General features: G+C 41.4%; 1 long non-coding RNA gene across 1 annotated transcript; it reads left to right on the forward strand.

Annotated features, from left to right (window-relative positions):
* Positions 1-1746: 1746 nt before the first annotated feature.
* Positions 1747-13417, forward strand: LOC138744771 (uncharacterized). The gene is made up of 2 exons (XR_011345757.1): positions 1747-2068; positions 13146-13417. It is a non-coding gene; the product is annotated as an uncharacterized lncRNA (long non-coding RNA).
* Positions 13418-17598: the final 4181 nt, after the last annotated feature.

The raw sequence follows: 17598 nt of genomic DNA on the forward strand, positions 1-17598 counted from the left end.
CGTATCCACCCCGCTCCATCTGTCCTCGACTCCCACACATCGCGACGTCAAGCCGTATCCACCCCGCTGCATCTGTCCCCGACATCCACACATCGCGACGTCAACCCGTATCCACCCCGCTCCATCTGTCCCCGACTCCCACACATCGCGACGTCAACCCGTATCCACCCCGCTGCATCTGTCCCCGACTCCCACACATCGCGACGTCAACCCGTATCCACCCCGCTCCATCTGTCCCCGACTCCCACACATCGCGACGTCAACCCGTATCCACCCCGCTGCATCTGTCCCCGACTCCCACACATCGCGACATCAACCCGTATCCACCCCGCTCCATCTGTCCCCGACTCCCACACATCGCGACGTCAACCCGTATCCACCCCGCTGCATCTGTCCCCGACTCCCACACATCGCGACGTCAACCCGTATCCACCCCGCTGCATCTGTCCCCGACTCCCACACATCGCGACGTCAACCCGTATCCACCCCGCTCCATCTGTCCCCGACTCCCACACATCGCAACGTCAAGCCGTATCCACCCCGCTCCATCTGTCCCCGACTCCCACACATCGCGACGTCAAGCCGTATCCATCCCGCTCCATCTGTCCTCGACTCCCACACATCGCGACGTCAAGCCGTATCCACCCCGCTCCATCTGTCCCCGACTCCCACACATCGCGATGTCAACCCGTATCCACCCCGCTGCATCTGTCCTCGACTCCCACACATCGCGACGTCAAGCCGTATCCACCCCGCTGCATCTGTCCTCGACTCCCACACATCGCGACGTCAACCCGTATCCACCCCGCTGCATCTGTCCTCGACTCCCATCCACCCTGCTCCATCTGTCCCCGACTCCCACACATCGCGACGTCAACCCGTATCCACCCCGCTCCATCTGTCCCCGACTCCCACACATCGCGACGTCAAGCCGTATCCACCCCGCTGCATCTGTCCTCGACTCCCACACATCGCGACGTCAAGCCGTATCCACCCCGCTGCATCTGTCCTCGACTCCCACACATCGCGACGTCAAGCCGTATCCACCCCGCTGCATCTGTCCTCGACTCCCACACATCGCGACGTCAAGCCGTATCCACCCCGCTGCATCTGTCCTCGACTCCCACACATCGCGACGTCAACCCGTATCCACCCCGCACCATCTGTCCCTGACTCCCACACATCGCGACGTCAACCCGTATCCACCCCGCTGCATCTGTCCCCGACTCCCACACATCGCGACGTCAACCCGTATCCACCCCGCACCATCTGTCCCCGACTCCCACACATCGCGACGTCAACCCGTATCCACCCCGCTGCATCTGTCCCCGACTCCCACACATCGCGACGTCAACCCGTATCCACCCCACTGCATCTGTCCTCGACTCCCACACATCGTGACACTAAACTCATATTATCCACACATGTTCTCCATTTTGGCAAACTGCGTCTTAAACTTGGGAATACTTATTAGTAACATTGAATAATCTAGCACGGTACAGACCCTTCAGCCCTCGATGGTGTGCTGACCCACATATACATACCAAATTAAAACTAAGCCCTCCCTACCCTGTCACCTTCTATTTTATATCCATCCACGTGCCTGTCTAAGAGTCTCTTAAATGTCCCTAATGTTTCAGAAACTTTTGAAATGCTTAAAGAGAAACACTTGTTATAAAAACAAGACTTTTTATCAGTATTTGCAGATCATGCGAATTGTCTCTTCTTCTTCTTCCTCTCAGATGGGAGGGTGATCTTCCTGTCCTCTGGTGCCCTGCTCAAGTCCTCTGCTTCCTCAGAGTCTGCAGCCCTTAGTGGCTGTTGTCGATTAATAGGCACCGCCATCTTGGGCACAGATCTCGAATAAACCCATGCGGAGTCGACAGTATTCAACTAGACAGCTGAACCCCATGGGAGCACTGCACCTCCATTCCTTGTCCCCGCAGGTCTCACCAGCAGCAGTACTGCCATCGCAGTAGCTCCGGCAGCGCCACCCACAGCGGCAGACCAGTGAGGGGGCTCTGCAGCTGAGGAATCAATGCATGCGGCGGGCTGTTGGCGATTTGAGGTGAGAAAGCTGTGGGCTGCTGGAGACTGCTGTTGGGAGACTCATGCTAGGCTGCGGACTGCTGGAGTCTGGCTCAAACTGGGTTAAGGGGTACTAGGTATCAGAACCGGGATGCGAGGAGGTGCCGAGGGCACTAGAGTGTTACTGACTGTGTTGGAGGTTTGGACTGGACTCTGTGTGGGGACTGCAGAAGTGCTGGAGATGAATCTACAGGTGCTTGGTGACTTGGGGGGGGGGGGACTCTCTTTTGCTTCTCTCTCTCTCTCATTGCGCTTAGGCAATTCCTGCCGATGGTAAATCTGTCTACCTTGCAGCAGGCAAAAATATTTCATGTAATATGACACTGTTTTATAACTATGATAATTGGGAGGGGGGTGTGACAGCAGTACACAAAGGTTCATGGCAGGTAAGGCACCCGCACCCCCTCCCTCCACCGGTGAGACCCTGCATGTCCTCCCTATTTTGGTCATTTGAAAATGGCCACCCCACCTCTTATCCTTCTTTGCTCCAGGGAAAAAAGCCGCAGCTCTGCTAATCTTGCCTCATAAGACATTTTCCAATCCAGGAAGCATCCTGGTAAATCTCCTCTGCACCCATTCCATAATTCCATATCTTTTCTATAATTTGGTAACCAGAACTGACCTCTATTATGGGTCCAGAGGATCCCAAAACCCAGCAGCAATAGATAAGCACCACGACAAAGGGTTACTTAAATAAATGTTGCTTTTAAATAACTTTAAACATGAAAATAGAATCAAACTTTAATTTACCTCTATTAACTCACTTAACCTACTTAACCCCCCTCAAATGCTAAGCGCACACGTGTGTAATGTTTGTGTAAGTCAGCAAAGTTCTTTGGTTCACAGTCCAATCTCACTGGTGGCAGACAATTCTTGTACTGTGCTCAAAAGTTAACATTAATAAAGTTCACCAGGCTTTGGTGCTTAACTGTCTGTTGTTACATTTGTTGCCTTTTGCAGTCCATCATGAGTCTGAGCATTCTTGCAAAAATTTTGTGTTTTAGTGATGTGATCTTCTCTAACAAACCTTTCCCAATTTATCTCCCAAACACCTCAATATTCTGTGTGCTCTCACCAGAGATTACTAGAGCTGCAATATTACCTCATGACTGCCAAACTCAATCCCTTGACTAATGAACCCTAATATACTAAAGGACTTCTTCTTAACTATCTTATCAACCTGTTTGTGATTTGACAGAGTTATGGATTTGGACCCCAACATCCCTGTTCTTCCACACTATAAAGTATCCTCCCATTAACTATGTATTGTCTTCAAGTTTGACCTTCCAAAATGCATCACCCTACACTTAGCCAGATTGAACTCCATCTCCCACTTTTCCATCCAACTCTACATCCTACCTATATCCTGTTGTAACCTATGACAACCTTCAATACTATTCATAACTCCTCCAACCCTCGTATCACCCGCAGATTTACTAACCCATCCATTTATATCTTCGTCCAGGACATTTATAAAAATCACAAGGTGCAGGGGTCCTAGAACAGATCCCTGCAGAACTTCACTAGCCACTGTCCTCCAGGCAGAATGCATCCCATACACCTTCATTACTCTCTGCTTTCTATAGGCAAGCCAATTCTGAATCCACACAGCCAAGGTTCCATGGATCCCATGCCTCTTGACTTTCTGAACAAATCTTCTATGGGGAAATCATCAAATGCCTTACTAAAATCTAAAGACACCACATCTACCATCCTATCTTTATCAATATCTTTTGTTACCTCCTCAGAATACTCAGTTTGGTTTGTGAGGCACCCTACCCCTCACAAAGCCATGGTGACTATCCTTGAGAATATTGTTCTTCTCGAAATGCTCGTAAATCCTGTCCTTATGAATCCTCTCCAACAGTTTGTCCACTACTGATGTAAGGCACACTGGTCTATATTTCCATGGATTCTCCCCATGACCTTTTTTAAACAAGGTTATTGACCGGAATTATAAGACATACACGACTGAATGTTGAAGTTTACCCTTATTTAATGCATTAAAATAGATACACAACCAGCATTTAATTAGACTATGGGTCTATGGTCTTACAAAAAACAGGAAATTGGTGAAAAGCAGCTTAAAATAAGTAGGCTTGGTTTTCCCCTGAAGCATATATTAAAACTTCACCTGTATGATGCTGGGTGGCAGCTGCTTGCCAGGTTCATAGCTGTGTTTACTTCCAAGCCAAACAGTCTCCATGGCTTACACTGTGCACTAACATTAAAAAAAATGGCATGGAGGTGAGAAAGCTTGAAAACGGGGAGAAGACATAATGTTCTCTTGTGCATCTGGGTACCCTCCACGTTGTGGGCTGGCCTGATAATCCACAAGTTATTTTAAAGTACAAGTTCAACAATGTGATCATTAAGGTGAGAACTGTGGACAAAATGCAGCATAAAAAAATGAGTCTGGCAGCAGTGATCAAATATTGATTTCCTTGTGAGTACTCCAATTTTCATTTCTGTACTGAGCTATTCGGTTTGTTAATTATTGTAGTGAGAGAGAAAAACATAAGCCATGACTTAAATGCCTTAAAATCCATGTTCCATCTAGACATGGGCACTGTACATGGGGAAATGTTGGCTGGAACTCTGATGCCAGAAAATGTGTTACATTTGTTTACATCTTATCTCGAAATGCCCTGTCCAAAGGACAGATGAAATTGGATTGGGGTAGGTTTACCTAAACTTGGAAAACCCAACATTCATGCCAAACTACCCAGGAGGATTCACGATTCAATTTATTGTCCTGTGATGAAAGCAGTGCAATATTACACATTATATTCTGCCTCTGCTCCAGGGGTCATGTGTCACACAATCCAATCTACAGGCTTGTCATAAATTCATAACAGAGATCTATTGGGATGGGGAGTGTATTTGACTTTGTGGTATGTTTGCTGCTTTTACAGACTGCTCTATTATTGTTCAAACTAGAATATCTGTATAACATCTAGTCCAAAAAGGAAACATCATCAATGGGAAAGTTAGGGGAGTTGGACAAGGGCCTGGAGAAAATGGATGTGGAATATCTTTTCATGTTTTGTCTGGACATTGATGTCTTGTGTCAAGTGAATTAAATTAAAAGTTTATATTAATTGATAATTGGGGAGGCATGGGTAGCAATACAGTTAGCGCAATGCTGTTACAGCACCAGCAATCAGGACTGGGGTTTGAATCCCGTGCTGTCAGTCAGGAGTTTGTACGTTCTCCCTGTGTTTGCGTAGATTTCTTCTGAGTGATCTAGTTGTCTTCCACCTTTAAAAAAAATGGACCGGGGGTGTTGGTTAATTGGGTGTAATTCAGCGGCATGGGCTCGTGGGCTGAAAGGGCCTGTTACCATGCTGTATGTCTAAAAAGAAATTCAATATCTGAATGTCAACTGTATTGCAAGAGATAGGATGATTTTAAAAGTAACCGTGAAATAGGAATGTAATAATGTATATGCAATGAAATTTAGTGCAAGATACCTCAGAGCAATTTACAAGGGATAATTAAAAAGTTCTTCGGATCTATGAAGTATCCTGAAGCAAATATGTGAATCAGATTGAAATATTGTCTCAGCTGTTATTTTTGGACTTAATCAGATGGCTTAACTTTTCACAGTGTTGCGTGAATTTGGCAGTGATGGTGATGAAATGGTACATCCTAAGAGGAAGGCTGTCATTGCAAATTACTTTCCAGGACCCAGGGATATACACCATGTGATATGACATCATTGATTTCTTGGTATAGTGCAAGTGATTCACTGCATTTCACATCAGTTATTTATAAACCTGGGCTTTTACTATGTTTTGCATAAGAATTTGTTAGTTTGATAGAACAAGGTGAAATGATTGAGAGAGTAATACTGTCAGCAAAACAATGAATTTCTGACTTGGAAAATCCCACTGGATTTGTCTGTATGTACATCAGGCACAATTAGGAGGTTTTAAGTCTTATTTTTCATGTAACATTTAGAAGGAGGCCATTCAGCTACACCTGTTCTAGAGCAATGACCACAATTCTATTCACAAACTTATTTCCCTGTAATCCATTTTCTCTACATGCCCATCAACTTTTCATTGATTTTCTTTTCACTGATCTACATTAGGTGTCTTTGGCATATGATGTGAGAGGAAACTGGAGCACCCTAGGAAACTCATGCCGTCATTGAGTGAAACTGCAAATAGCACACAAATATCAGGTTTGAACCTTGGTTGTTGGAGCTGTGAAATAATGGCTTTCCCTCCTGCATCACTTTGCTGCAAATTTTATCTCAGGCTTCAGATGAATTCAGGTTTCACATATCCAGGCTACCTTTTAAAAATGTATTTATTTCCCAACCCTACTTTCCCTTGAGAAGGACACTTGTGCGCATATATGGATTGAAAGAATTCTCAAGTATACAGACCAAATACCACAATGCCAACTTGGTAAGAATAGACAATTTGACTTGAAGGGCCTGGTCCATGCTCCCTGACTCAATGACTGGTGGGCTGGTGGGGAGGAGTTGAAAAATAAAATTGGGTTAGGTAAAAGTCACAGAACTGAGATGCATGAGATTTACCATCTGCAATTTGCTGGATAGTTAAATCACTAATAAATATTAATCTACTCAGTTTAAGTATCCTGGGCTTGTTTAACCTTTACCTCCACAGAGAAAGCTCACATCTATGAAAAGTTACACAGAACTACAAATTTTCCTTTCAGCCAAAGAACTTGCATAACCAAAGTAATCAAAAGGACAGGTTTTATAACTGGGGCTGATCTGCAGACATACAAATATTTATTCTATTAATGCAAAATATACTGGTGTTTTTATGGGTGAGTTTCCGTTTACAAAAATGGAAATCAAATACATCTCATAATTTTTTAAAAATATTTTTTTTGTTTTTTTTTTCATAGAAAGCTCTCCAATATCAAAGTGTGTGTGTGTGTGTGTGTGTGTGTGTGTGTGTGTAAAACTTTTTCTTACAAAATATACAAAAAAAGCAACCCCTCCCACTCCCTTTATTTTTCCACACACCATCTGGGCTCACATTTATGTTAACCATGAAAAAAATTCTCTATGGAGAAGTCACTAGTATTTATACTATAGCAGCATCAGTTATTGTCCTTTTTATTATTGTAGTTATAATTGGGCCCCTATATGATACAAATATGTCATATTTGTTCTTTAAGTTATATGTAATTTTTCTACAGGTATGCAACTATTCATCTCTTTAGTTCATCGTGCTGTATGTAGAGGAGAGTCGGATTTCCAAGTAATTGCAATACATTTCTTACACACTGCTAAGGCTATTTTAATAAATGAAATTTGGAATTTAGTTAATTTATTGCTTATTTCAATAAAGTTACCCAAAAGATAAAGCAACAGGTCACCCATGAAGGCCACCCCTGTTATCCTTATTAATATTTTGGTAATATCCTGCTGTGATGGATTATGTTAATTTTTTTATTATATATAGGTATGTTTTAAAAGGAGATAAATTGTGGGGTTTTTTTTAGTGTAGGTCAGAAACAAATACAAACACTTGACACTGATCTCATTTAAAATGCAAGAGCTTGGCTCAAGCCAGACTGTCCAGGCTCCCAGTGCCTTTGTAAAGACAATGGTAACTGCTTTGCTGATGGACTTCACAAGTAGATGTTAATTGGACATGCTGTGGGGTAATGGATTACTGCTTTGGAAAGCAACAGATGAGCAAACTCGGGAAGACTGGGTCCGGTGCCATAGTTTGTCAGAATGCAGTTTGCTGTTCTAAAAGGGTTATGTGGTTTTCTCTGAGTGAGTGAAAGAGAGGGGGAGAATACAGTTCTACAGTTCAGCAGCAGCAACTGGGACTGGAACAGGACAAGCTGGCAAGCTTGTGGGAAAACCCCATTTTGAAGATGGATTGTGAGTTCTTAGTTCAAAGCCTTTGTGGTCCTTACAAGAGGAGATGGCTGGCTGTATGGTGTTTTATCTGAGATAAGGGAAACAGAAAAGGAACTCTGTGATGACCTGAAAGAAAGAGGTTATCATCTGGAAAACCCTGATGGGACAAGTTTCTTCAGCAAGACACTGAGCAACAAATTTTTCTCTGAAAACTGACAAGAACCTTCCTGAGTGGTAACCATTTACCTTTCAAGCACCAAATCCTGGTGAAATTCATAAATGTTAAATTCTGTGCACAGTATAAGAATTGCCTGATACCAGTGAACTTGGAGGAGTGAGAAGTGAGATTGGACTGTGAATCAAATAACTTTTCTGAACTTACACACACATTACATATACGTGCACTTAGAATTAGAAGGGGGTTAAGTTGGGTTAATTAAGTCAATAGTGATAGGTTAAAGTGTGATTCTGTTTTCATGTTTAAGGATAATTAAAAGAAACTTTTGTTTAAGTAACCATATGTCTTAGTGAATATCTATTGCTGCTGTGTTTTTGGGTCCTCTGGGCTCGAAACAGTAGAGACCAGGCCTATTCAGATAAAATGCTTTTTTCAGAGAACTGGTCATTTTTTAAAAACAGCCCAGTATCAACAGCAAATCACTCGTAACAGTGTTTAAACAACAATAAACAACAAGGTAAGTTTTTAAAGAATTAAATGTTTAATTCTCACAAAAAAAATACTGGCCACTACTGATCACTGACAATTCCCCACCGAGGTCCCACTCACACCTGGAGTCCAAGGGCCCTGCTTCTGCCCAGAAGCCTGAAATCCACTACTGCTGCCGCCAGGAGCCCAATGTCCCCATTAAGTTCGCTCTGAAAAATTTTGGATAAATGAGGATTTCTGATGTTTCCAATATCCTCATTTATACAATTAAAAAAAAAATCAGATAACTGAGGATTTTGGAAAATCCAATTTTGGATAATTGGAGTTGTACTGTAATTCTATCAAGGACTCAGCCGGGCCTTGTCTGACCACCTCCCATTTCTTCGTATCTTTTTCAATAGCTTTTAGCTTGTCTTGGGTATTTACCAATTCCATTTCTACTTGGGTCATTCTTTGCATTAAATTTTCAATGATTTCTTTAATTTCAGTCATCCTCTCAGACATGACTCTCATTATAGTTTCGACACCTGCAAATCAATTACCCAAATCATCCATTTTCTCAAGGATAATGTTTAGTTCTTGTTCCAATTCCCCAGCTCTGCCGGGGTCCACCAGTTTCAAGGCCACTCTTACGCTACTCCCTTTCAGGCTTTCGCTTGATGTTCCTGGCTGAGTATAAACTTCCTCCACTTTTGTTTTTTGCTGCCTTGATCTCTTGGTACTTGCTTAATCCATTTTTGGTGAAAAAAATTCTTGATTTTGAGATTTTAATCGTCTTTTTGATACTTTTCATGGTCTGTCCTAAGTCCTTCACATGGCCATGCCCCCCCATACATCTCATAATTAAGGTTAGATTAGCTGAGACAATATACCATTTCTTATTGAATATGACAATTTTAAAATTTGCTTGCACTAATTAAAATTGCTATCTGCAGTTAAATAATATTTGGATGTTGATCTCTACAGGAACCAAAATATAATTAAATTCATTTTTATTGCCAGTAAGTGTTTTTACAATCCAAAGATTCTATTCAGAGACAATTTTGTGATTACAGCCGAAAGAAATATTCTTTAAGAAGATCTATGGTTACATTGTTTTGTAGTAAAAATGGCAGAACTGTATCTGGAACTAATTCAGAAAGAACTTTGTAATCTTCATACACCTAATTCCTCCATAACAACCTGTAGTAAATTGGCAATGATCTGAGACTGCATCTGAAGTCAGTATTAAGAATGAGCCCATTAAATTCAGTTGAAGAGTAGATTTAATACTTTTATCTGGAATTCTTGTTTAGCATTCAATTATTAACTAGTATTATTAGTGTAGTTAATAGTTCAATTCCATTCAACTTCCGTTCCAACACAGTATCTTATCTCTGCTGAAAGGATAAACTCATTCTCAATGTCATGGAATAATTTGTAGAGTTTCTGGACAATGAGTGCTTCATAGGCGTATCTAGGGTATGGCAGCCAGGGGACGTGCCTTGGGTGCCACTTGAAGGGGGGGCGCCACTGTCCTTGCCCACCAATCCTCATAAGAGTTTAAAAACAAGCTCATATGTGCTATTTAGGAGCAGGAGTGAGCATGAATGTAGGCTTTGTTTACACCCTCTGCTGCTGAATGTCAGTTCCCTTGACCCATCTGTGCCTCGGAGGTGCCAGTTCACCCACCGAATCCTGCACACGTTCTGCTGAGGCTTCCAATTAAATCCAGCACCGAGCATTCTCTGAGGCATGAGGGCTTAAGCACCAATCCTCCTTTAACAATGATGTAAAAAAATAAGTTCTACGCAGTGTACACAGTGAGCTCGACAAGCAAGTGGCTGAAAGTTAGAACTTTGTGGCGCGCATGCACCGGCAGAGCCTGGAAATTATTCACCTCCCCACCCCCACTCCTGTCCCAAGCCCGACTCCCTCAACACTTTTTATCTCATTTATTTCAAACAGAATACTTTTCAGACCAGCAAGAGAATAATTGGAGTTAGTACTTTTACTATAAAGCAGCTATCACACAAGAAAAAGAATCACTGGGAATTATGAGACCAGATGAATGCCTCTCTTCTCCCTTGGATGGAGCTGTTGGTGGCCAGTGCTGAGAGGAAGGGAGAAAGGAAGAAGGGGTGTGTGTCCATCAGCCCACGGGGATACTACTGTGTGAATGGTGACTGCAATTCCCAGACGATGGCTCTCTCAGTCTGGACGTGAGCTGACAACCGGAGGGAGGCAGCCGCACTAACTTGCTTCTCCAGTTATTCCTCGTGTTTTTTTTAAATTTTGACAGTTGGCAGGCCTACCTGGTGCCTTCCTGTCTCAGCCGGAGTGAGTGAAGCTGAGCTGTTTGTCTTGGAGACAGAGCTGAAGAGGGTGTGCACTGAAGGATGTTTGAGTGTGGGTTTCAGCATCTTCCTGCTTCTCTCCCACCGGGTGCTCAGCGCTGAGAGTTACCTTTCCAGCGAATGTAAGACAGGGCACCAGCAGGGACAGTGACAGCCACTCAACACATTTAACTTTGGCCACTCCACTCCAGCCCAGGGAACACCACTCGCTGCTTTCTTTCATCTAATGCTGGCCTTTGAAGTAGGCAGAGGGTTATTTTTAATTGAAACAACTGTTGTGTTTTTTAAGGTATAGATTGTTTTCCAATATCTCAATATATCCAACACAACATTAGATATGACTATATTAGGGTTCTACAGCAGTGAGTTCAGGTAGGGAAGGTGGAGGGGATGGCATGGAAAGGCAAGGGATGGTTGCAGGGTGAAGGGTTGAAGTAAATAAGGTTTACTGAAGTGGGGGTGGGGGTGCAATTTCAGTGCTTGTCATAGGCGTATCCCTAGATACACCACTGGAGTTCCTGCAAGGATTTTGGAAGTCTGATAAAATATTCATGTGTGAGCCAAACCTCTGAGCTTCAGACAAACAGGATCAATTTTTCCACTTCCTGCTTTTATTGCCACTGACCCAGACATAGGAGACCACAGGGATGCAGAGGGCTAATCTCTTTCCATCCAGAACTCAAAAATGATCTCAGTCCAATTTAAAGCCAAAAATAAAAACAATGGGAGCAGACGAGCTCAAGAGCTTCTAGGTTTTTTGACTATTAACCCACTATGTTGAAACTGTAGCCTGTAGGTTATACCACAAATGACCTTTGTAGCAGAGCAGTCATAGGCTCTGGATGATGATCAATATTCCCCTAGAATTCTGTATTACATCCTAGAAGAATATGGATCAGGTCATGGCAGGGTCGGTTTTCTGCCTTGTTTCTCTTCCACCATAAGACCCATTATGAAGAAAACTATAAATTGTAGTTGGCAGTAAACTACACTTTCAATGTAGAATTTAATAAGGTGCTATTTAAAGGTTACCACACTCGATAAGAGCACACAGGGTTGGAGGGTAATTTGTTGGCAAGGATGAAAACGTGGTTAACTAATAAAAACAAGAAATGGATCATCTTCACACTGGGACCATTTCCACCTCACAGACCATTGCCTGGACTGCAACTAGTTCTAATCTATATTGATGAGCAGGAAGAAGAGAGTGAGTGGAGGGCAGCAAATTTGCTGATAATGATAAAATAGATGGTTAGCAAGTTAAAAAGATTGAAACAAAGAACCTGAAATCACAGAAGGATAAAGATAAATTGAGTGAATGGGTGAGCAGTTTACAGATGGGATAAAATGTGGGAAAATGTGAGGGCCAGTAACTTTGGAAAGAAGAAATGTAAACACATTTTACAGTAAAACTGCAATCATGATGTGTCAACCATCACCCTTGAGATTCTGCCAATCTAGCAGGTTTTCCAATGTATCAACATTGCTCTCGTTAAACCCTGAACACTATTTCAATTTTTATATGATATACTAACATGTTTCTTTCAATTTACTCAATGAGGTTAAAGGGAACAGGTGATGTACAAGTACTGTCTTTGCCCATCCACTTGGCTTGCACTCTAGATCCCAGCTCACATTCCGGACAAACAGCGAGTCCAGGATTTCCAAACTAATCAATGATAAATTATTGGAGTTTTACTGTATATGTACATGAAGTGAGACTACACACTGTTGATATACATTGGGATCAGAGGGGCCCAGTACACAAAACACAATAATATAATAAACAGATAATTAGGAAGCTAATTGAATTGTTGGCCAACAAATAATTAGGAAGGCTGATATTGCAAGGACCATGAAATAGAAAAGTAAGGGCCCTTTGATGCTGATAAACCTGAATTTGGAATACTATGTAGATAATCTAGCCTCGGTTTAAGAAAGGATGTGCTTACATTGGAGGCAGTTCTGAGCCACTTGTTTCTTGGGATGAAGTGGCTGATATATAAAGAAAGATTAAGCAATTTGAGATATCGAAGAATGAGAAGCTATCATATTGAAAGGGAATGTTTCCCTAAGTAGGAGAGTCCAGCATTAGGACACCTTGTTTGACAATAATTACTCTCTATTTAAAATGATGAGAAAGAATTTCTTCTCTCAAATGGTAGTTAATATCTGGAATTCTCTACAACAGAGCACTTGGAGATAGAATGGTGAAAACTCCAAGGGATATGGGCACAGAGCAGGAAGATTATTGAGAGCAATAATCATGTCCAATGGTGAAGATGGATCAAGGTTGCAATCAACCTACTCGCTTCAGTTTCTTATGTTCATGTGAACAAAGGAAGTTCAAAAATGACTATTATCAATGTTTAATTTACTGTAAATTAACATAACTGTATTTTCCTTCTTTAGACAGACCAAAGGTAATAAATATCACATTATTAATAAATTGTCAATAAACTATACTGTATATTCTATGTAAATGAATAAATAAACCAAATTTACCAATATTTAAGCACGGCATATACTTGAAATTTTATCAATATAGTTAAATAAATAATGCATGGATTCAATAAATACCAATGTTGCTGTTAAACACATTCAGTTTCAGAGAAAATTACAGAGAATTTCTTCTAAAATGAAGGCACAGATTTTTATATCAATATTCATAAACAAAGTAAATTTTACTCACTGAATTAAATTCTAGATTTTTGTCTGCAACCACAAGAAGATATTTCTGCATACCTGGGCATGATTCCCTCAATTACTTCTTTCTGCAGCAATTCATCCAGATGTTTTCATATTTCAAAGCAGTTTTATTGCCTAGCTGCTTGAAGGCAGGGGATATCCCTAATGGCACACTTGAGCAGCACATCTGGTGAAACACAGGAGCAGTCTCTATGTGTCTGAATGCAAGTTCATGCACAGAACAAAAGATTTTTTTTACAGCCATGAACCTTAATTTTAATTTGCCAGTTCATTCGAAGCAAGGGGATTGGCAGCATAGGAATCTGAAACCCATAGATTTATTATTAGCTGTTTAACTTGATTCCATTAATGTATTATTTGTTCACCAATTACTATCTTGTCACCTCTAGTTAAAGGGATATACAAGGCAGGCCATTCTGGAATTGGCTACACATCAGAAGGTACAGAGAATATAGAGCCAGGCTGCTCTGGCTAATTTACCTTACTGTGGTGGGGTGGGGAGAGAACTTTAAAGGAGGTCATGATTGGAAATTGCTACAGAAGTGATCGAAAAATGTCATCCCACATTCTTGGAAATAATGCCACAAGCAACTTACCAAATCAGGAGATAACAGATTTACATGTTTCTCAAAATGCAGATGAATCCTACCACCTCAGCCTAATTATAGGCAATAGACAGTAGGTGCTGGAGTAGGCCAATTGGCCCGTCGAGCCAGCACCGCCATTTTTCAAATCGTGGCTGATCATTCACTATCGGTACCTATTCCCAGCCTTATCCCCATAACCCTCAACTCCCCTGCCCACAAGAGCCTTATCTAACTTACTTTTGAACATATCCAGCGAATCTGCCCCTACCACCCTCTGCGGCAAAGCATTCCACAGATCCACACTTGTCTGGGTAAAACAATTTCTCCTCATATCTGTCTTAAAGGGCCTTCCCTGTATTCTTAAACTATGCCCTCTAGTCCTAGTCTCTCCCAACATTGGGAACATGTCTCAATCATGTCTCCCCTCATCCTTCTAAACTCCATCGCATATAAGCCCAGTCTTTCTAACCTTTCAGCATATATCAATCCTGCCATCCCGGGAACTAACCTTGTAAATCTGCGCTGCACTCCCTCTATAGCAAGTATGTCCTTCCTCAAATTTGGGGACCAGAACTGGATGCAATATTCCAGGTGAGGTCTCACCAGGGCCCTGTACAATATTCCTCACATCTTCTCATCCTGCAGGACAAATAGCAGTCTGAATTCTAAAACTTCTTTGAATCCTCAGCTGTCTAACTATAGACATTTAACTTCATATAACATCTTGCCCTTTCTTCAGGGACACGATCAATAATTATTCATTTTCTCTTCTTTTCACATTTAGATCTCTTTTCAATCTCTCCCTGGTGAATGTGAAAACAATATTTCATAAACATTTTCAGATGGTGATGCCTAGGAGGTCAACAGAATGCTGGGATGAATGGTTGGCGGAAAAAAGAAAGAACCTCATACCTTATAGTGATCAAATTCAGCTTCATCCATCTATGTGGCATGTTCACATAAAGTCAGCTGTGAATTAAAAATGTTTATGATGTCACTTTAGAACAGAGTAGAGAAATTTCTTCAGCCAGAAATTAGTGAACATGTGGAGTTCATTGCCACAGATGGCTGTGGAGGCTGTTATTGGGCAGATTTAAAGCAAAGCTTGATAGCTTCTTGATTAGTAAGGGGATCAAAGCTTATGGGGAGAAAGCTGGAGTTGAAAGGAAAATTGCATCAGCCATGATACGAATGGCGGGGCAGACTGGGTATTTTATACAACTTCAGCATTAACTGCACACACATGTTCAGTACCACAGCCAATAAAAGCAGGCATCCTATGTGCCATTTTGATCATTATATCTATCTTCATGGATTTATGGGCATTCACTCTGTTCTTTTACAATTCTTAGTACAGATATTCCTTAGGGTACAAATACTTAATTTATGATTTTCCCTGTAATGCTGTTAACTCTTTGTGGTACATTTCATTAATTTACAAACCTATGTGTTTTAAAAAATATATATATGTATAACCCACAGCACACCACTTTCCATTCTTAGAAAGGTATCAAAATATCCATAACATATTTTAATCAGCCTTTCCAATTGATTTAATCTTGATTAATAAAGCATTTTCCAGGAATGTTTGCTTTTTATAAATCAAATAATAGTTGTATCCTGAAGCAAAATGCTGCAGATGTTGAAAATCTGAATAAAATACACACAAGTGTGAGATGTAGGTCATGCAAATTCCATACAGAGGAAGACCAATTAACTATTTCAGAATGATAAAAACGATGCTGGAGAAACTCAGCTGGTCAAACGGTGTCCTTTATGCAGCAAAGATAAAGATGCATAACCAATCTTTCAGACTCGAGCCCTTCCTGTTAGATGCCTGCCGACATTTTACCATACCTTGATGAGGGCTCAAGCCCGAAACGTTGGTTTATCTTTATCTTCACATACCTGCCTACATTTTGCTTATATCTTGATGAAGGGTTCAAGCTTGAAATGTCAGTTACATATCTTTATCTATGCTATAAAAAGGACATTGTTTGACCTGCTCAGTGTCTCCAGCATTGTGTTTTTACTTCAACCACAGTGTTGCAAACTTTCATGTTTTACTTATTTCAGAATGATGATCTTTCTATGGATTTATGGTACATACTCTTGCCTTTAAAAATGCATTACCTCAGATTTCCTTGGATTGAATTCCATTTGCTATTTTTGGGCACCAACCTACGTTGTTGTTTTCCCACTGTCAATAAATTTCTTCTTCAGTATCTATTAAATAGGTAGAACTCTGGTATTATGCTATGCTCAGTTTATAAGGGAATTAGAAGTTTCATTACATTCAACCATTAAAAGGAACCAATACCTTTTTGTGGTGCAGACTCATTATTTACTTCCATACTGTTCATTACCAAAATGGGCCAACAGAAGAACAATTCCATACTTTCTAAGAACAATCTCCTCACTTTTTCAATTTTACACAGGTTTTCATCCAAAACATAAATCAAACCAATCTCCTTGTACCGAGGTCTGATGGGCAAAAAACAATCTTCCACATCCTTCCACTGTAAATTAGTAGCTCTTTTCTATCTGTCTCATTCCTTGACAGTCCGTTATATAAACCTCCTCCCTCTACACACCATGGTCCCGAAAGGAGTCAAGCAGAACTGTGAACTATTCTGCATCCTGGTTAACCATGTGAAGGAAACCTCCAGGCAGCATTCAAATCTGAAGATCGAATATTTTCATTTTCTTACAAACTTTGATCACATAAATATAATACAATATATTAATTTTCTAACATTTCTACATAATTAATAGGCTCAAATTGGCTGAAGATTCTCCAGTACATCAAAGCACATATTCACTGATTTATGACACCAAAAATGTCATCATCTACTTATATTCACCTTTCTTGCATGAAACAAAATTAAAGTTCTGTCTGTTTATTCCCAGACTTCTCAGATTGTTTAGTGGTGTATTGTGTTGAGGTAACCAAAGATTTCAGTGCTGAGACATAGGAAGGTCTGTGGAATGATGCAGACCATTTGGAACTTAGAAACCCAGCTGACAGAACTGGTTTGCTATCACCATCAGCTGACATAAGTGGCTGCAGCTCCTGCTGCTGAATCAACTCAGTGGTGTCCTCATCAGCACTCCTTTCACCAGCCGTAAAATCATCAGGAAACTGGAAATGGACGCATTGCCTTGGCAGAGCAGCTGAAGACGTGTGTTGTTCCAGCATAAAGTTCAAGGACCTTGGCTGAAACATTACTTCAGACAGAGTGGGTGAGTCCAAACTCTCAAGCGATGACATGCTGTGCTCCCAGGCATATTTTAAGTCGACTGGCACAATCTTGGTCGTTTCTGAAGACACACAGGCTGCAAGATTGC

This window comes from Narcine bancroftii, chromosome 10 (genome assembly GCF_036971445.1).
Source record: "Narcine bancroftii isolate sNarBan1 chromosome 10, sNarBan1.hap1, whole genome shotgun sequence".
Taxonomy (NCBI): Eukaryota; Metazoa; Chordata; class Chondrichthyes; order Torpediniformes; family Narcinidae; genus Narcine; species Narcine bancroftii.